General features: G+C 44.0%; 1 long non-coding RNA gene across 1 annotated transcript in view; it reads right to left on the bottom strand.

Annotated features, from left to right (window-relative positions):
* The window catches only part of LOC138246441 (uncharacterized), a 52,325-nt gene that overhangs the window by 24,830 nt on the left and 4,932 nt on the right, over window positions 1-22,563 (bottom strand). The window lies entirely within an intron of this gene.

Raw genomic sequence — 22,563 nt, forward strand, 5'->3', positions numbered from 1 at the left:
TCTTCAAATGCTTAGTATTGTCTAAGTCTATACCGTATTTGTCTGCTAGGTTTGCCAACCTTTGATGCACCCTGCTCACTTCTTTGGTTATTTTGGGGCACAGAAACCTCAATTCTGCTTCCGTGTATGACTCCAGTCTGTTCACCCCCATTGTTCCTTCTACTAATTCTGTGGCTTCCACACCCAACATCACAAAATTCAGGTATTCCTCTCTTTCCGATCTCTCTTCGGTCACTGGAGTAGTCTGCGGAGTGTTGAGTTTATCTAACCACTTGTTCAACTGTTTCGCTGTTAAGCCTTGCAACAAAACATTTCCAGACTGCATCATTGGTGTCTGTGACGTATTTGCACTCATCACCTGTGGGGTCAGGGTACCCAACCCTGCTTGCCTCATTGTCTCTAAAGGAACCCCAATCGGACTGAAATCCAACAAGGATCTAGACCTTTCGGCTCTCTGTTCCCCCCTGTGTCATTCACTGCAAGTTTCTTGTGAACCCTCCTCTTATCGCCTCTTGGGTCATTACTTCCTGGTCACATACACCGTGATTGGCAATGATATAGCAGCTGGTGTCTGTCCAATTCCCAAACCCTGTGGAGCATTAACTCCCATAGATTGATTCATCATGGGTGCTGTAGCTACTGACTGCGGTCCCGTGATAGAAGTGTAACTCGGAACAACCTGTTGCTGCGGCTGGGGCAGCAATTGTGGAGTTGGCTCAATCTGCACTAACTTTGATCTTGTGTATACCGGATCAGGCGGCACCAACAAACTTGTAGTAGTCTCTAATACTGGGACATCAGGATAGAGCCTCTTTATTGGCGGTGGGTGCAACTGTATCTGCATGTCTGGTGCAGTGGATACACTAACACCTTTCTGTATTGGAACTGTATCGCTTTTCTATACTGTATTTGTGATTCCCTTATTTTGTGTTGGATCTTCAGGACCCGCACTAGTACTTGCCCATTATCATTCATAGCATATGGTGGTGGACGGTCATGTAACAACTGATTAAGAAACTCCTCTTCATCTGAATCATCTGCATCTGCCCAAGACTTCTGAGTCTCCTTTTGCTTACTAGAGCCCTTGTCTGTCTTACACGTGTGCTTCTTTCCCTGTGTCTCGGCTTCTTGTGTTATTGCCAGAAACATCCTAACTCCGTCAATTATTCCCCTTCTCCACCTTTTTGGTTTCCCTATCCCATCTAGCCTCCGCTAGAGTCTTTTCTGCCTTTCTCATTCTCCTCACAAATTTCTGCTGCCTCTGTTGTATGGCCATTAAATCTCAAATCGCTAATGCCTCAAACTAAGCTGGTCTTGGGGGTGTTTTTTGGTCACTTAACACCCTCCGCAAATTTTCCAGAATCCTTATATTAAACGTTCTGTACTCCGGAAATGCCAAACATCCCTCCTTTTCTGTCATTTTGCACCACTGCTTTAGCCAAAGACATGGTTTGACTCTCTTCTCCTCCATTACGGTATAAGCTGGAGTATCCTCTGGCGGTGTAGGCTCCCCCGCACTCCCTGTAATGTATGTATCTCCCCTCAAAGCACTCTTTAGAGCCTTGAAAAACTTCATTTTTGTGTCTTTTATTTTGTTTGGAATCTAATCAGGAAGTGACTTTAATTCCCAGAACACTCTTCGCCTACCTTCTCAACCAATTTCCTCTCACGCACGGCTGCCAATCCGTGCGCGACCCCTCTCGGCAACTGACCTATCCCAGCGTGGCTCCAATGATGTCACACTCATACACACTGCGGCTTGTCTTCCTCACACAGAAACGAATGCAACATATTGCGAGCACTTCAACAATAATCTCAAATTTGCCGGTTTACTACAGGAAGGGTAACACAATTGCTTCAGAACTTTACAGAGATTTCACTTGAAGCCTCGGCCGCTACTCTCTCCTTCTCAGCTCCCCCACTCGCAAGCAGAATTCGACCCGCAAATCCTACGCTCGACTTGCCAATGGTTCGTTCTAGTGCACTTTAGAACTTGCCAAATCTCCATTGAAGGTTGCACTCACACATTTCACTCAAACCCTACTTGTCAACCATGCCTGATTGACCTATTAAACCACACAAATTACAACATAAACCAAGTGTCTCATACACTTCTCAATATACTCCGGAGTCTCAGACCACAATGGGTCCGTACATCATCAACAACCACGTGGACAATTTTTTAGCACAAAGCGCCACACTCACATGAAGTTCGCCAACTTCCCTATTCTCATACTGTGGAGTACGCCCACTCCTACTAAAACATTACTGGGCCTAAATTCACACAAACTTCACAAATCACCTGCGATATGAATAAGCTGAGCAATTCAAATTCTATTTAACACATGCTAGGACGCCGAGAACATACCCAACTCACTTAGGCAAGCTCCGATATTCCGGGAAAACCATTTGGGACTTAGAGACACATCATGCCTCCAATTTGCATTATTTCAAAAACACTTTTAAACAATGGTCCCTCGTCCTGGGGCTACAAAGGGCCTAAACCATCCTCTGCTACCAGAACGGCTAACGCGTCCCTATCTAGTTAATTTATTCACTCTGGGACTCATTTTAGGCCGATGAATCTTTTGAACCTGATTGAAGACACCTTAAGACAAGATAACTAATCAACATGTCAATCAATAAGTCAATAACGTCATCAATAGTCACCATAACAAATCATTTAGATTGATCAATAAAATTAATAAGACTCGGAAACCTCCATGACCTTTCAGTCATGAATAACCACACCAGTTTAGTACGATTTTATGATGTTTATTCCCTATTGATTACAATTCTAATTCTACTAGTAAGTTTATTAGTCTCAAAACCATGAAACACAACAGCATTGTCATAATATGGCAACTCAAATAAGATTTCATCAAAGCAAAGATCATGAACATTAGAACAGAACACGACGTCAACATAGGTTAACCGTAGCAGAGTATCATTAGCGCATTATTCAACAAAGCATTGATTCAGTAATTTGTCTTTTTGCGTATGTTTAGTGAACTCCTTAACACAAATTTAGAAAACATCTAACTGTGGTCTCTGTCAAAAGAAGCAGTTGGTACCTAGAAAGGAAAGGCAAACAGACAATTACAATTTCATCATCATATAGTTACCCTCCGTAATGGGTCAGCATACAGAGTCAGTCTTTGTCCTCAGGACATCAGTTGATTCGCCATCAGCCAGGAAACACAGCAAAGTTCAGCAAGACGGGGTAAGTAGGGAAACTTCCCTCATAAGGAGGAGAAGTATAGAACGGGCAAGGGAAGGGTGAGTATGGTTTGAAGAGTGAAACAGCAAAGTTTCAGGCAGAGTGACAAAGTGTCTGGGTAATAGCAAGAATAGTTCGCAATGGCATCTCCTAGTGGCCCCCGTGTCAAAGGTTTTTATCCCTTTTCTGTTGTTCAGTCCCCTAATTTCTAATTCGGCAGGTTTAGCACCCCACTATCTCCATCCAATGGGTTTCCAGTCGTACCATCACAATTGTCACCTCATAACTGTTCTCACGTAGTTTATTGGTTCTTGTGATTGACGTCTCCAACGGGTAGAATGTCCGGTATGATTTCATACTCTCGTGGTCCTCTCGCATCCCCAGTCAGTGGTTCCATTGTCTATACCGGTTTAAGCGACCTTGGACCTGTAGCGAGTCTACACTGTTGCATTCAGCAAGAATGTTTCCTTGAGCATTTGAGTTTCATGAGAACGGATCTACTATATTTACATTCATCTTCTAGCTTCTGAAAAAATACGATTACATGTCCTTCAGCAAGTCAGCACACTGCACGTTAGAAAAATACATTTAATATGAAACCGGGCAGCTAGGCCCCGACTCGTGCTAACTAAGGCCTACTGAATTAATTAGGAAAACCTTAAAGTATAGCTCTTAATACTAATACAAAATCATACATTATTGCATCAACAACTCATTATTAGTCAATTGTATTAGTCCCCTAATATATTGACAGCCACTCCCCGTGGGCACATTTCGGACTCACGTTTAAAAAAACACATTAATACATTTTCTATGTGGCATTATTATGCATTAGTTCATAAACATTTTCATGTTAATTTTGATTATAAGAGCTATGCTGAAACACCTTCAGCCAGCCCCTGCAACCAACTCCCTTGTGGAAGGCCATTTCCCGCTACGCAAGCATCTGACAGTGCCTTACCGTATTGTTTGGAAGGTTGATAAATGTGGCCCTTGACTTTGGAGCAGCCTGTATCACTTGTGCGTACATTACAGCTAACCAACTAAAACATGAAACTTGACAAATTAATTGTAAAAATATTGTCCATGTTTAGGGATGGGCAGAAAGAGTTGGCATGCCGCAATGACACGTAGGTTCACCTAGCACCTATCTTGGTCAGAAATGCAAGGTATCCATGAATAAAAATGAATTTCTAACAATCATGGCTGAATGTTATTGGCAATCATTTTAATTGCTTTTGAATTTAACTCTACACATATGTCTTTTGATAATATATTTATATCTTTAAGGTACATAAATATGGAGTTAAGAATAGTAAATTGATAATTACCTACATGAACTTACTTCTAAGATATTTTGGTCCTCAATATTTTGGGCATGATATTTTGGCACAAAGGGCCTCATTAAGAGTTTGGCGGGAGAAAAGTCCACCCACCAAACTCCAGTGTTCAGGAAAATGCCAGTGCAGTCACCTTCCCACTAGCACTTTTATGAGTTGCCCGCTGGGTCAGCGGGAAACGCACAACAACATTGACTCCGGCTCGTAATACTGCCGGCGGCAATGCTGTTGTGCATTGGGTGCACTAGCACCCGTCCCGCAAATCACTGTCTTCAAAGCAAAGCAGATAGTGAATTGCGCGACGAGTCTGGCCAGGGGTGCCCCAGTCTCTGCCAGACTTTACATGGTGGCGAAACTGCCAGGTAAATGCTAATCCCCAGGGCAGCGCAACCCTGGCAGATTGAGACTACCAGGCCGTCGGGTGACTGAAAGTGGCGGTTCTGGCGGTCCGACCGTGGCCAAACCGCCACGGTCAAAATGTGGCAGTCCGACCACCGCTGTGGCGGTGGTCAGACCGCTTCCACAAGTTTTGCAGGCCCAGGTCCGCCAGACTCGTAATTAGTGTCTATGTGTCTGTAGCCAATGTTTCATCATATAACCTTGAAATGCCTGCAATTCACAAAATCCTTTGCTTTGCAACCAAAAATTCACTGGTTGCAATGCAGATAAAACATTTTATGATTCATAAGAGTATAAAGAACTCACAGAACAGCGTTTGTGACCCATTGTGGTTTGTAAATTGGAGGACTATTTAAAGGTGCACACACACCTGCATTTGTGAGTCAATATGAAATATATCAAAGGTTTGAGATTGCAATTGTTGTTGCAAACTGTTGATTAGTTACTGATACCTCATGTGGAATTGCTACTGATTTGGAAAGGGAAAATTGCATCATAGGGCAGCTTCCCCTTCTTTCCTTCTCGAAGGGAGAAAAGAGAGGTCAAGAAAACCCCTCTATGCACACCACATTCACTTTCCTTTAATGTACACATTTTTAAGCATGACCCTTTCAGGAAAATGGGAAGCCAAAAAATAACACATTTGAGCAATGAGATCACATGGATGGAGTTTGACTGGAATTCTACTGTCCCTAGCAGGCCTTTCTCTTTGTATTTACACACACACTTACCTCAGTCTATAAAATGTCCCCTGCCTCATAATATGAGTGGGACAGGAGTTTTTGTGACCTACGGTGAATGTCGATTTTGTGAGCAAACTGATTAATACTGCAAAATGCTGTACTGCAAAAAATGCTTGCCATTTCGCCTGTTGGTGTGCAGTTTGAAAAATTACCTTTCTACATTTGACAAAAGTTAGAAACTGCTTTTTTTTAAAAATCACAACTCGAACTCTGACGTACCCTGGCATTAACCTTTACCGATATAGTTATGGATGGTTTTCTACTGATTGAGCCCTGGATGTTGTCATTGGTGCCCTGATAGCTTTGCAGAGACTTAATAGTATTAGAGCCTTAAAAGGTAGCAAGTAGCAGTCAGTGGTTGCAGAAGAGCATATCACAGCAGTATGACTTCTGTGGTTGTGTGACCAGAAGCAAACACAATGAGAAGACTGGTACCTAAGAACTGGAAAAGGAAAGTTTAGCTATTTTTTGAACTGCAGACCCCTGCAAAAATGCCAATAGGAGCCTCTAAGAACTAGCTGCCATTTCTACTCTCACCATCCAGAGTCCTTTCTTGTTGAACCCCACACAAAATGTAGGGCCTTGCCAGTTTAGAGACCCCTTCTCAATTTATCCTAGTTAAATAGGTGATTAATTTCATCTCGTCTAGTGACAGCCTGAGAAGTACTGTTTCACTCCTGGTGAGAGTAACTATCTAGGGTAATCATCTTCCACAGGTCCTGCTGGCTTGTCTAATGACATGGGACAGCTTAATGACAAATTCTGGGTTCGCATAATCATGGTGGAAACCTTGCCTGCTCTGAGAAACTGCAGAAAGATGAAGTAGCAAAATTGTTCACCTCAGAAGTTAAGCTCACCTGAATCCCTGTGGATTAGTCATAGCTTACAACCCTTGACATCCTACATCTGAATGGAAAATTAGCACACTTTTACAATAAGCCCAGACAGTTCTAACATTTAGAGTCAACGTTTATCCTTTTATGTTGTAATTCTAGGGCCTAAACAATATGCCTAAAAATTTTCAAAATCAACAATGAGCTTTACACGTCCAATATGTAATTGCAGGAGGAATGAAGCAAAACGCAGAAATAATTTACTTACATGTAGAACCAACACTGCCAAGTACCAAGCTTAAGGGGTTAGAGAGACACATTTAAGTACTGATGTCCACCTAACCACACTAAAATGCATTTGTCACACATCTAAATACCCTGGGACCGTTACCCGTGACAAAGGCATTTCCCATAATGGGCGAACCATCAAATCATCAATCGCTGCTTGTAAGTACTGCCTTGATGGGGAATTTATATTTATTTGTAAGTCTTATCAAAGAGCTTGACATAGTTGATTTGATTCATATGGCTTTATTCTTTTCCAAATTTTAACATATGCGTCTTTCTTTGCAATAGTTTGATGTAATAGGCCAAACTCCAGCCTTATCTGAGCCGGCGAGCTGCTGAGACATTGTGGGGAAGGCGAAAAAGCGACCTATGTTTTGGAAAGAATTATAGTCAAGCTTAAAGCATCCCTACTCAGCAGTGACTTGTTTCCATAGGTGATGCTTGGTAATAATTTTGCAGATATCACTTTTGGTAGTGGTGTATAGCTTGGACCACCTACTGATCTCTGTTTGTCTGTATGAAATGCCAGGAGTAATGTATTTCCCTTCCTCCCCATGTCATCCTTATGTTGTTGGAAGGAGTCTCATTCATCAAATAGTACTCCCAGGTATCTGTATGTTATAACTTATGCCAATTGTTAGCCTTATAGTTACCATCTATGCTTTTTCTTAAATCAGTTTCTCACTATCATGATCTTAGTTTTCTTCTTGTTAATCGTCAAACCATTGACTATCGAACAGCGAGATATTTTGTCAATAAGGCGCTGTTAACTAACTTTAGTTGCGGGGCATGGCCAGGGGCCAAAGATGGCAGACGCCTAACTATGCGGCTCCGGACCCATAATTTATTATTACTATTAGCTGCAATCGGCAAAATACACTGCCCCAGGGAAGCCCACGCTGTGCGGAAAGCAGATTGCACCAGAGACAGGGAAGTCGATGCGTGGGGGCCCCTCTGTGACTGTGGCAGGGCTGGGACTGGGCTGGGCAATGCCACACCAGGTGAAGGCTGACTCCCGCCGGTGGGCTGTCTTGGCTGCCCCAATAGAATGGCTCAGTCCCCGGCGAAGGACTGGGTGCCCCTTGAGTGGCTCGGCTGAGGTGAGGAGAGGGCCGGGATTCGGAGGAGCGGACAAGGCGGCAACCTAGCTGCGGCGGTGCTGAGCTGGGACGTGCTTTTTTTTACACTGGTGTGGGAGGTGGTAATGTGCCCAGCCCCTGAGAGGCCTGTTAATCCACAGTCAGCCCGAAGGAGAGGTGAGGCCTCGATTGCTCTCCTACCTTATCTGGCCCCCCAGTGGTGTGGTGAAGGCCTCGGGGGGGCCCACCTGAGGGGAGGAATACAAAGTGGGCCTGGGTGGGATCCGAAGATGCGGATGGGAGCGGCAGCCTACCTGCGGGGGACCCGTGTGGGGTCATACTCATCAGCGGCTGGAGTCTGTTCATACACCTTAACCCTGTGCGGCCCACTGATATACAGAGAAACCTGGGGGGCACCAGAGGTGCTAGGCTGCCGGTGTCAGCCCGGGAAGGGGGCACCGACCTGTTCCAGTGAGGAGTGGCAGCCCAGTGTGGTGGGAGGGGCTCATGGCGCCGCGGGGCTGTCCATGTGAGCCTTTTAAATGTCACAACTGGACACCTGTGAGGGCTGGCTGGGGACAGGCGGGGGCCCACACAGAGGTGTGTACAGCCTCTGTGAACAGGGCTGGAGCAGATCAGAGCCACCCACCTTTAACTAGTCCTCTGCTGAACGACCCTTGTCTGCAGCAAGTGCTGGCAACTGGTTCACCCGTGACACTGTAATTGGGATCTACTGAAGACGGATCGCTACAGGGGGATGACCCTTCTTATTGGCTTGATTTCTTGTGACGGCGCTACCCGGGATCCAGTGATCGGGCACAATATAAAGATACTCGATGGCCAACATTGAGACACTGCTGAAAGGGTGGCTGAGGTGGAAGACCCTCCTCGAAGCCAACACTTGCTGTATGTTGATTGCTGCTTAAGATTATTGCATTAGCTTTCATTATGGAGCGCACCAAGCCCTCAAGACTGCCTGCAGGTGCGTTTCCCACCCTCAAAGGAACTCCGAAGGACCACGTGACCTCGACTCCTGCAGACTGCATTCCCCCCACAATGGTGACACCTCCAACCTCCAGTAGATAAACTGGACATTATATTGCAGGAAATACGTGATTCCAGGGTGGCAACTGAACAGCAACTTAAGGATGATCACCATAAACTTGCAGACAGGGTCAAATCGACAGAACAGACATTAGCCACGTTAACTCCAGAAAATGTGGAACATGGATCGATGGTGGTCCAGTTACATAAAGAAGTGGAACAACTTCAAGAGCGTTCTGAAGATGCGGAGGGCAGGGTTCGCAGGAATAACATCTGCATAGTGGGCATGCCAGAGGGAGCCGAAGCACCCAGCAAACTCAGTTTATCAAGATATGGATGCAATCACAGGTAGCTCCAAAGAGACTGTCTGCCATTTTCACAGTGGAGCAGGCACACTGAGTACCTACCGGGAAACCAGTTCCAGGTGCCCCCGAGATCGATAGTAGCAAACATTTTGAACTTTAGAGACAGAGACATGCCACTCCGTGCAGTCTGAGAACATGCGCAGCTCACCATTGACGGAACAAGAGTGTGTATATATAAGGATTACATAGTGGCGGTGAAACGACAGAGGGCCTCCTTTCAGGAAGTGAAACGTCATCCGAGAACCCTTGGGCTTGTGTATGCACTGATATTCCCAGCCAAACTAAAAATCATACATGAGTGGCAATCTTTTTTTCTTGACACACCAGCGGTGGCCAGAGAATGGGTAGACCAGAAATTCCAGGAATCGCAGTTTGGACAACTGACTGGGTCTCCGCCTTGGATGACTCACCGACCGGCACAGCATAAACGTCATAGGGCTGGTACTAGGGCAGACACAATAGAGGTGCCATCCTTGCAGCAAATATAAATATGTCTCAATGTCTCTTTTATGGAACTATAATTCCACAAGGCTGGAAAACTACAGTGAGCAGTCACTGAAGAAAATTTGCTGATGTTGAGAAGAACATAGTAGGATCCACTGAAAAATCAGGTCAGCCAGCAATACCCCTCAGGTGGAATCGGAAGCAGGCAGGCCCTCAGAGCACTTTTTGGTTGAAAATGTTCAAAGTTTTGGATTTGGGCTATCTAGGCACTGCTAACACCACTTTCAAGACACCACTTGGAGGGTCAGGAATCACTCAGGCTGGATCCCGGTGAGCGTTCAAGATATTTGGAATCTTTCCTGTCTCTGTGGCTCTGACTAGGAGACCTGCCAACTAGCCATTGCAGTCACTCTGGAAGTCCCCAATTCAAGCACAAAAGCAGGGGTCAAGCAACAGGAAAGTCTTCTGAGGGCACAAGGAAGGCTTCTGGCAGCAGGACAGTCATCTTGGTGCAGCAGGGCGGTCCTAGAACACAGCAGGCAATAGGGCAGTTCTCTGAGAGCCCTTCCATGGGTACAGAAGTAAACTAAAGGGTGGGTCTGAGGATCCCATTTTTGGTCCTCGTGACAGCATTGAAGTGGAAGACGCTACTAGAGGTAACCCAAATGTACGCAGCCCAATCCTCTCCCAGACTTCTCCCACATGTAATACATGTGAAACATAAAAGTGCATGTGCCACTTTTTAGAACAATGCACCCTTTCTATGGGCTAGTTAGGGAGTTTTAGGCCTGGCAAGGAATTTGTTTTAGTTTAAGGTGCTAATGAAGTGGGCTGCACAATATCTGCTGCAGGCCCACTAGTAGCACGGGGCCTCAGTATATGTTATACCACTTTACTATGGACTTATTAAGTAAATTAAATATGCCAATCAGGAGTAAGCCAGTTTTAGCATGGTTTAGGGAATGAGCACTTTAGCACAGGTTGGCAGTCCTACAGCAAAAAAAAAACAAATTCTGCAAAACAGGAGGGGCGAAGGTAAAACATTTGAGGGAAGACTGCTCTAAGGCTGACAGGTCTAATATGTGTCACTCCCGTCTGAAAGTGGGGAGAACGACCCAACCTACTGGGTGTTTTCATTACTACAACAGAATAATTCAGACAGATCATTAGCATTGAAGTGGTCTGAACCAGGGTTGTGTTCCATCATAAATCCATTCCCTGCAGGGGGAATGACCACCTCAACAGATAGGGATTCTCACCCCTCATTAGCATGAGCCGTCTGAGGGGTCTGTGATCTGTCTGAACTCAGAAATGAGTCCCCAAACAGGTCTGCTCTTAGCTTCTTGAGTGCCCACACTAAAACAAAAGACTCTCTCTAGACCTTTCCACCTCTGTTCCCTGGGAAACAACCTTCTACTGTTGAAGGCTATAGGTTGGTCAAGGCCCTCCTCACTTAACTGTGACAGTGCAGTCCCTTTGCCGTGCTGTGAAACATCTGTCTGCACTATAAATTCCTAGGAGATATCAGGGGAGTTGAGAATAGGTGCTGTATATATGGCCGCTTTGTGGGTGTCAAAGGCTCCGTCCAGATCACCTTCTTGGGCTGCTTCTTGTAAATCAGCTCAGTCAATGGTGCCATACCCCTTGACAAACTTCTATATTATCCAGTGAGGCCCAGGAAGGTCCTCATTTCTGTTTGGATTTTAGTAGGTTCCCAGACAAGATAGTCTCTATTTTGACCTGGAGGAGATGCATCTTGCCCCCGCCTACAAGGTGTCCCAAGTACACCATAGAGCTCTGACCTATCAGGCACTTGCAGGACTTGATAATCAGGCCTGCCTGTTGCAGAGCCTGATGTATCTCCCTGAGGTGGAAGATGATGTCCTCCCAGCTGCTTGTTTTGACAGCTATGTCATCGAAGTAAGCAGCACTAAAGGCCTCCATTCCGGCCAGCAACTTGTTCTCCAGATTCTGGAAGCTGTCAGGTGCATTCTTTAAACAAAGGGGCATCACCTAAAAGCGTAAGTGGTGCTCTGGGGTCTAGAATGCTGGCCTCAGTTTGCCCCCCTTAGTCAGAGCAGTTTGCAGATACCCTGATATAAGATCAAGGGGACTGAGGAACTTAGCAGTGCCTAGTCCGTTGATGAGGTCATCAGCTCGGGTGAAGGGGTGAGTCTCAGTCTTAGTGATGGAACTGTGTCCTTGGCAGTCCACACAGAACCTAAGACCACTAAACAGGGAAGATCTAAGTCTTCACTGTTTTTTTAAATAATGTCAGGTTCTGACATCCTCTTAATGAGGGTGGTAAGCTGTTCTACAGTTGTGCAGATGGCACAGTAGTGCTGGATTCCATAGATGACATTTACCATTCCATGCTATGGGTGTATATGACATTTAGGACCCAATTTCAATATGTTTTAAGTGTAAGAACACATGCACTGGGGCCTGATTAGCTGTGTCCAAGTTTATATAGTCAAAACCACACCAGCATCAGCCAACAGACCATAAAAAAGAGTCACTTTCTCACATCCGAGCAGATAGCATAGTAGTGAGCTTAGGTTTAAAAAAATAAAGCAATGTCTTCAGCATAATGTTTGATCTTTATAGCTTTAGGAATGGGTGTGGAAATTGAATGATGTATTTTTTATGGTCGGGCACACCTGATACAAAGTGGAATGTTTTGCAAATAACTGTAGTTTCACTAACCTGTTTACTGTGAATTTTAGTAAAAAGTACAGACAGTTGCAATTTACAGTGTTGAGTAATGTTCTAAAATGACACATGTGGTTATAGTGTAGTATGGTCAGTTTTACGTATATTTTGCGCATTAGCTTCAGGCCTTAGGCCTCTGTGCACTTTGCCCTAAATATATTTTATTCATTTGCTAACAGCTTAGAGCCTCTGTGCACTTTGCTCTAAATGCTTTCTATTAGGCTTCGTACTGTTATTTTACAGAATAGCCAGTTCTACGGTGTTGTTTTTTATTCATATCACACTGTTTTGCCTACTTCAGCACTGGAGTTCTTCATAACATATTCACTCTGTGCTTTAGTCAAGGATACAGTCTGGTACATTGCCGATAGACGTGGTAGGAGTCTAGACTTGCCATTTCTGCGTAGGAACATTTTGTGATCACGATGACATGTTAGTTATAAAATCACTTCCTTGTCCCAATACATGCAAGAGGGAGATTCCGACCAGGGAACCACAACTAGACGCTGACTGCCTCGTTGCAGATGCTGAACCAGATCACAGGCCTTTGCTCAGGTATGAGTGTGTCCGTCTCCCTAGTGATACAGAAAGGCAAGCTGAAAGCTTAACATGCTGTGCTCTAAATAGAACAAGCAGAGGGAGAGTAGAAACGGTTAGGAATTATGATAGCTTTATTTCTATGTTTTACTCTCCTGGTTACTATATCAATCCTACTATGTTGTATTGTTCTGGTTATTGCGGCTCACGCCTTAATATCTAAAATACAGTCGTTTTATTAAAACATTATATAAAACTTATACTGTCTTTGTCATTTGTATATGAGACCATATTGTGAATGAGAGAGTTGGTTTGGATCTGAGTGACCACGACTTCCCTGAGAAGTTCCAAAGATGTCATGCGCTCGGCTGCCCAATCATTTCTTCCCCGTGGGAGAAATGAGGCACTGCTAGTTAGCCGGAGCAATAACCGGATTTAGGGTGACAGAGTTCCTTACACGTGGGTCAGACTCAGTCCCCCACACCGTTATCGATCCTGCTGCCTAGAAATCCAGTAGTCTCATTTAGGATAATGAGAGCCCACGCGACAATAGCATTATCTAGGAGCCCTGATTCCTGGTATCTTGCGTTTTAGATATGGGAAGAAAGTGGAGTGTCTGCCTAATATAGTATTGCTAACACTGTGGCAATAGTAGAAGTGTTTTTACAAGAAAGCTTTTTGGGAAGTAAATCCTGGCAGAATTTATTCCAGAAAAATGGACCAGAATTAGAGAATTTCTCAAGGAAATTGATGACAAAACATTGCTGTAATATCCCATTTCATAGGGGCTTTCTTAAGGTCCCCTGGATATTTTGCGCCCAGGATCACAGATTATTGTTACTTCTGAAGGTGAAATTGCTACACCAGGTGTTTTATCTGACTCACAGTCATGGGCATTGTAGTCTTGGAATTTGACGTTAACTGGAAAAAAATACATATTTCGTAGAAGGCTTCACTTTCCAGCTGGGTTCTTCATCCTCCTGCAGGCTTTTTAATGAAAAAGCAAATTCAGGGCTGTTCCTCCTGCAGGGCATTAGATGTTTGAAAGAAAAATTTATTTCTGCCTCAAAGATTCCTTGCACATCATCCAGACATGGATGCCTAGCGCCTACCTGAAGCTCTACCCAATCAAGACAGAATATCTATTATTTATTCAGAACAACAAACAAGATACAGAACCAACCTGGCTCAATGGCATAAACCCTGGCAGTTTTGAACTACAACTCTCACCAAATGCAAAATCACTTGAATTCACCCGGGACACCAACATCTCCCTCAAGGAAAACTTTGACTAAAAGTCAAAGCCAGCCTGTTACCAGCTCTCTCCTCTAAAGAAAATCAAACAATTCTTCCAGAAAGTGACTTCCGAACTTCTGTTTATGCCCTTATACTCTTGCATCTGAATGCTGATAATGCCCTACTCCTCGGCTTACCAGACTCCACACAGGCACCTGTTAAGGGCATTATACATATCACAGCCCATCTCATCAACAATTATCACATCACCACAAGCCTGATGGATTTTCCATTGGCCAGCATGCAACATCATCCAAACTACCTGCTTCATTTGCAAAGGCTACTCAAGCAACCACGCTTAGATTACCGACAAGCTGACCAGACTCTGGTTGTTCTGTCCACAGCCTCAGTCAGGATATCTTCATACTGCAGACTAATAAGTGCAATAAGTAAAAACTAAACAACAGGCTTTTTCTTTCTATGCACACATCATCTGGAACAACATCCCCTTATTCATCAGGACTGCCACACCATGCTCCAATTTAGAAAAGATTTAAAGACTCACCTCTAACGAATATAACATCAAAATGCATTAATCAATTACAACTCAGCTTCCTCTCCTATTACTCGCCAACTTTAAGCATCACTTTGACCATATTAAGTGGTTAGGTGCCTCATGGCTAGGCTGGTGCTGTAGAAATACCGCTTACATACTGGCACACATATATTCTGTGCATATTCCACTGTACTTTCTAGTTCCACTGCGGGTTTGAGTGGAGAGGATATGAAGTTTCGAAATTGACCCACTACTATTTGTAGGCCAGAGGTGAGCCATGGGAATACTATGTTAAAAATGACACTACTATGTCTAAGTATTGAAAAATGCACTGACATCAGATTATCAGCAGTACTCTGAAAATGTGTCCTTCTGGTAACTCGCAGTATTTCTGATGCCTAGGACTGTGTGCCATGTTTAGCTTTTGCTCAGGCTAAGTCACAGTTTTCTTGTAGAAGCATGTTCGGGTATTTCTTGTGGCGAAAACAGTTTTTTACAATAATTACAGGTGCTTACAAACAGGGCTGGTCGGCCTTTTATTCCACTGGGCATGCCGCTGCACGGCTGGAATCATTGGCTGCCAGTTTGAAAGCCTGGGCCGCCCCTGGTGCATCTGCCACTTTTCACAGCTACTTGAAATTAACTGCAGCAGGCACAGCGGGCATCAAGAGAAAGATGGTCAGAGAGCGCTCACAGATATGGAGCAGAGAGTGAAGGAGAGAGGATGGATGGAAAGAGAAAGGGTGAGGAGAAGAAGAGAGCACACCTAGTTCGAGCTTTTGTGCCAGGGCTGCTTTTGATTCTCCAGTCTCACCCTGGTTGCAATTATGGGACTTCACAGACACCTAGCAGGAGCACTAGTCCCCAATATTTCACAGTGTATCGTGTTGAGTGAACCTTTGTGAGTCCCATTATCTGTGACTTTTAATTGTCATTACCGAGGACCCGGGTATATTCTGGGCAAGGAAACAGAGGAATTCTACTTTTTTAATGTAATAAAATGTGTGAATAGGTCTTTCTGCGTCCATATCCAGGTTCTCCCCAGAGCTTCACCACATGATTTTGGTTGCCGTTATCACCAGTTTGCCTGGGTGAAACGCAAAAGTTTTAATTCAGTGGGACCAGTAACTCCTGTGAGCCCCGGCTCATCAAAGTTAAGGGACCACCCATAATCGGGCATGAGGTGTGATGGGGTTCAGAGCACGCAGCACCAGGGGAACTTGAGATGATAAATTCTGCCAGGGCCCAATACTAGAGACAAAAACGTCACACTGCAAGGAATGTCAATGTTTATAAGAATTTATTTTCATTTATTGAGCAGCATCTGGACGAAAAAACACACCAAATATTGGTCTGACGGAAATGTGTTGTTAATGGAGGAATATAAAATAAAATGGGCCTCTAAGCAACCTATGTATCTGGATAACAAGTGTTAATGGAGCCTGGGATTAATAAAGTTGGGAATGAATACAGCTGGGCATCTCATGCCATGTAGTGATGTAGCTGAAGTAGTTGGAGGAATAAAATGTACATATATGACCAAATGAGACCAGCACAATTATTTATTTCTGTGTAGGACATACCTTCAGGATATGTGAATGCAAGCAGTGATAAATAGTGCATTAGTTCAGCAAACTAGGCCAAAGCAAGATGTTTTAGGAGACATTTGAACATAGAGTGAGAAACACACCAAGGGGCATATTTATACTCTGTTTGCGCCAGATTTGCGTCGTTTGTTTTGACGCACATTCAGCGCAAACACTGCCCCATATTTATATTTTGACGTCCGACGCAGCGGGCGTCAAAGTTCCACCATGTGCGCCATTTTTTAGAAGGGGGAACCAGCCTTGCGTTAATGATATGCAAGGTAGGCGTTCCCTTCTAAAAAATGACTCCCAGGCCTGTGCGGCATATTTAAACTCCCATGCAAAAATGACGCACAGCAGTGGGCGGCTCTTAAAAAAATTACATCCAGCCGCGTTTGCGTCATTTTTTAACGCCTGCTCAGGGCAGGCATTAAGGGACCTGTGGGCTCGGAAGGAGGCCAGAGGTGCCCTCCCAAGCCCCCAGGGACACCCCCTGCCACCCTTGCCCACCCCAGGAGGACGCCCAAGGATGGAGGGACCCACCCCAGGGACATTAAGGTAAGTGCAGGTAAGTATATTTTTCCGTAATTTTTTTGTGGCATAGGGGGGCCTGATTTGTGCCCCCTACATGCCACTATGCCCAATGACAATGCCCAGGGGACATAAGTCCCCTGGGCATGGCCATTGGGCTAGGGGGCATGACTCCTGTCTTTGCTAAGACAGGAGTCATGTCAATGGCGTCTGGGCGTCAAAAAAAATGACGCAAATCGGGTTGAGGCAATAATTTTGCCTCAGCCTGCCTTGCCCCATTTTTTGACGCCCAAGCTCCATTTTCCCCTACGCCGGCGCTGCCTGGTGTGAGTCATATTTTTTGATGCACACCACTCCGCAGCGCCGGCTAACGGCGGCTAACGTCATTCAATAAATACGGCGCCCGCATGGTGCTTTGGAATTGCGTTAGCCGGCGTTAACGCACAACTGGGTTGCCGCAGTTGTGTGTCAAAAAGTATAAATATGGCCCCAAGTACATTCCGCCAGCACCATAAATGGTACATTTTGAAGATCTCTTTAAGTGGTGTTTCCTCCATAAGCAATGTATTATGACAGAGTGGATTTGAAAACTCATTAGACTGGATGGGGGAAAGACCACTTTTTCAAGAGTCTTGGAAAGGATTTTAATGATACTTTACATGCAGAATACATTTACAAACGGCCTGTGCCGCCAGTGCACAGGTGGGACAGGCTGCAAGGCCATATCTACAAGGCCGCTCAAAGCCACTTTGTGTGGCTTTACATGTCCTTGTTGATATGGCCCCCCCTTTCATGCATGCTTGAAAGGGCCATTCCATGGGTGTTGTTGTGGGTGGCCCCAGGCAACACCCATGGAATCTGACACATTTCCAGATTTACAAGTTTTTGTAAACCTGGGAATGCGTCAGTTTCCGAAGCCACCCCCAGGGTGGCGTAAGGGTGGCATAATGGGGAGAAATAACATTATATTTCCCTGGTTTTTCCTCTTCCCATGTGTGCTGCCCAGCACGCATAGAAGGAGGAACATTCCTCTTGTGATTGTTTTTGTGTAGGAAGGTGTCCCCTCCTACACTTTTTGTGCAGGAAGGTGTGCCTTCCTGCATAAAACAAATTCATCCCTGCAACGGAGGCATCCTTGCAGCATGGTGCAAGGGTGCTTGAATTGGCGCATTTCAGCAACTTGTGAGGCAGTGCAGGTACAAGTACAGGAATGCACGGTATCTTGCAGATACGGCGCATTCCTACCGTTTTGTTTTGACGCAGGGCAGAGAAGCAAAAAGGCTTGCGACACTGCCCTGCGCCAAAACTTTGTAAATGAGGCCCACATTTTGTTGAATGCTGTTTCCTTTTTTCGTGTTACATTTGGTGCTCTCCTACAGGCACATACATAACTTACTGAGCCTTTCATGAGGGGGAAAACCTGAATGTACTCGCAAACCTAGCACCTTACCTACTAAGCTACCTTAATGAGATTTTAACTTTTGGCATAGACACTACAAATACATCTCTACAGCAGAGATCTAAATATTTAATTCATCCCACTTCGAAAGAATGTTCAAGTTAGATGAACATATTAATGTCGAATGAATCAGACCGAAGTCAGCCAGCTCAAGCTTTTAACCGCCATTATAATGCTTATTAGAAACTATAGTTTATCTTTTACTCTTAAAGGCTCCCAACACACAGAGCGTTGCAATCACACGATATGGAATATTTTCGCTGGTATATGCATTGTGAATGATAGACCACGAAAGTGTGACTTTTAGTAACTTTGTATTGTTTGTTTTCTAGTTAATGCTCCCCCAGAGAATAACTGGTATCAGAGCACGTCAGTGTTTACAAATCCCAGACACTGCAGACCTAAGGCTTGGACATTATCATTGCAGGGTTGGGGATATGGTGTTTTGTTTTGCCTGTGCCACTTGTGCAATGAGATATGTACAGGCGAAGTGGATATTTGTGTGTAGGGGAGAGGGCACAGATAAGAAAGAAACTCACCATGAGTTTATTTGCAAAAAACGTACACTAGCATGCCTTGAATGTGTAGTTTTTGTCGAAACCTTAACTCTGCTACCGTTCTCTATGATATTCTTAATCACACTTCTATTTTTTTTAACTTGGAAGTCCCTGATGTAAAACGTTATTTCAGTGGAGTACATTTATTTTATCTGTTTTGCTTTGCAGAAAAATCCCCTTGATTGTACATTTATAAGTTTACCATTGTGAATCAGGTATGTTTACATCCTAGATAGAGTTCAGAGAGCCATGAAGACATTGCCCCACCGCTTTATGAGGTGATTGTTCTGGGGCACTGCTCTGGACGTACACACGTGTTACCAGACTTCACATAGCCCTTGTCACAGAAGCACCCTAGCACACATGGCTCTGTGCAAGATTTTGGTGGATTGAGGTGATTATCACATGTGATTGGTCATGCAGTGCCACAGGTCTCATAGTGTGCATGGTTATTGTAGGGACATTCCTTCTCAAGGACACATTCAGTGGAGTTTAAGACATATCCCTTATTACAGAAGCATCCGTCCTTGCAGTCCTTGGTGCAAGGTTTTGCAGTGACGTTATTAGCCACATCCTCGCAGGTTCTCCGACAAGTGCCACAGTCATTGTATTGCACATTTTCCTTGCAGGGACACTCTTTCTGTGGGACGCATTTAGCGGATTGTAAGGCATAACCATCCTTGCAGGCAAATCCTCCAGTGCAGATCATTGGGCAAATCTTCGGAGCCCCCATGTTGGCCACATCTTCACAAGTAAATCGGCAGACCCCACCACACTCCGTATGTTCTGCGTTCTCCGGACGGGGACAGTTCTTTTCAGGTATGCATTTCCCATTCTGTAGGACATTCCCAAACACACATGAGCATCCTGGCTGGCATTCCTCTGTGCAGCTCTTAGTTGGCCCCATATTGGAAATATTCTGACAGGTTCTTTGACAGGATCTACCACAGGGTGAGAATTCCATGTTCTCATCACACTTTTCTGAAAGGGAAATGATAGTATTAATATAGATCATTTATTAAATGTCCTAGTGCACTGTAGTTTATAATCATATATCAATGCATTTTTAAGAACAGCTTCTAGTATTAATATTTATCAGATTTAGTACAATACAACAGCTTTCAAGCATAGCATGTATTCGACTCACAGAGATCTCAAGGCTCTGGCCTGAGCCTCATGCTGTATGAGAAGCAAGGATGGGGCAGAAGGTGGGGGCTCTGCAACAATATACATTGAATCACCACCTGTTTTTCTAGCAGAAAGGAACTTAACCAATTGTAAAATGATTGAATAGACAAATGTTTTTTGTAGATTTGCTGAATTTGGGTTCCCAAGAAGGTTGTACCATATATGTATTAGAGTGTCATTGACGAGAGGGAGCCTTTGACTTTAGACTGAACCTGAGTTACTTTGCATTGGGTAGGCATTACATGGGTGTGCCAGTGCAGCCAAGCATGGATTTTGACACGCACCCAGATTTACAAACAAAAATGGTGCACCTACCTGACAGAGGCGTAACAAGGAGAGTAATATCATCTGTTTTCCTTCTGACTTCCTCTTTCCATGTGTGCTGTTTTATACAGCACACATAGAAAGAGAAATATGCCACTAGAGATTGTCTTTGTGTAGGAATGTATCTTGAACCATGCACAAAGTACCTGCATTACCACTAGGCAGACACCCATTTGTCAACGCATTGAAGGAGTGGAATAGTGCTATATCTTTATAAATATGGAGCTGTTCATCTTTTTCCTGACCACACAATGCTACGCCTCATTGCAGGAATTCTTAGTAAATATACCCAGGGGTGTACTAAAATGCCATATGAAAAACATTAGTAACTGAATACCAGGTCGTGGTCCTTCTAAGAGTGCTAAAAAGTCTCTCTCTCATGGAAATCCACGGTGTTTCACCTCAAGAAGAGTGTGAAGAGTTCCTGGAGGCTTGGGACCCTTGAAGCACAGACTGTTCACCACAAGTTCTGAAGATTGTGACATGAATTTCCAATCACTTCCTGCAAGAGACTTGGGCTGTGTTTTTGGAAGACATTATTTCTTCAAAAACTGAACTGCTCAAAAATACCTGTAGGATTTGTATTGTTTCAGTGCACAGCGTTCCCCAGTGTCCACTTCTGTAGCGGAATTGTTACATCAGAAGTTGTTTGAAAACAAATAACATTGATTTTTTAAAAATATTGCCTGATTCCTACATCAGATCTGCATCATTTTGTGCAACTGAAATCAATAAATTAGATTCTTTAGTGGAAATTGCATTTGTTTTTATCTATTGACCTTGGTGGTGCTTTGGTGCTGCAAAAGAATGTAGCCCAGATTTGAGAGGGCTTAGCGCCTCCTTGCACCACATTAGCGTTATTTATTTTATGGTAATGTGGCCATACGAGTACAAAATTACTGACCCATATTTACAAAGTGGCGCAATGCAAGTATTGCACCACTTTATAACCCCTTGTGCCACATTATGTGTGCACTTGGCATAATGTATGCAAGGGGGGCATTCCTCCTTTAGGGGTGCTTACACAATGGTGCAAAGAAATCTAAAAGGTTTTAATGCTTGGGCCTCAATGTGCTTTGTAGGATTAGAGTCCACATTTTTACTTTAATCCTCTAAAGCGCCAAACTAGCAACAAAGATTTTGACGCTAGTTCCGTAACTACTGCCATAGTGCACTGTATCTTGAATATGAAGCCCACATCTTGGCTTTGGGGGGGGCACTATGGGGCAAAAGAAAAGTGGTGCTGCAATGCATGCAGCACCACGTTTCTTAAATCAGACCCCATATATGCACTGTTCCAGTTGCCTTTTACTACCTAAGCACAATAATGTTAAACATTTTGGGGAAAAAGTCAACTTATTTCAAGACTAAGGTTTGTCTTTCCACTGGTTATCAGTTCAGTTAACTGCATGTGTGTTTTGTTGCTTCTAAAGGTTAAACCTACCCAGAGACAAAGTATTGGCTACATAAGAAGAAAATGGCACAGCACTTAGTAGAGGAGGGAACAAGTCGACATTATGTACATTATAACTTATATAACGAAATATCCATGAAGTCAGTGCTGAGACCAGAGCCTTGTTGGTGAGATGTGCATAAGTACTACCTATTTGTAAGATGGTTCCACAACTATCCACAAGAGGATGCTAGATTGCCAACAAAAAACACCAAAAATAAGCTGGTAAGCAAGGATGGAGATGCTAGTAATGTCACAAGAGCTGCAGACAAATGCATATAGCAATATGCAGTAGATACTTAAAGTTATTTGTACCATATTTGACATAAATAGATTGCAAATAAAATGACTGGAATGTACAATTTATACATTTAAAAGGTGTTACGTATACTGGTAGAACAGATCAATTTCCTAGCTGTAGCCTGTTAGAAATGGGGTCTTTGGTAGGCTGTCAGGTTACCCCCCTGTCCACGCAAGGACCCTCACTCTAGTCAGGGTAAAAGAGAATTACTCTCAGCTAACCCCTGCTTACTCCCTTGGTAGCTTGGCACGAGCAGTAGGCTTAACTTCAGAGTGCTAGGTTTAAAATATATGTACCAACACACACAGTAACTTAATGAAAACACTACAAAATGGCACAACACATGTTTAGAAAAATAGGAAATATTT

This window comes from Pleurodeles waltl, chromosome 7 (genome assembly GCF_031143425.1).
Source record: "Pleurodeles waltl isolate 20211129_DDA chromosome 7, aPleWal1.hap1.20221129, whole genome shotgun sequence".
Taxonomy (NCBI): domain Eukaryota; kingdom Metazoa; phylum Chordata; class Amphibia; order Caudata; family Salamandridae; genus Pleurodeles; species Pleurodeles waltl.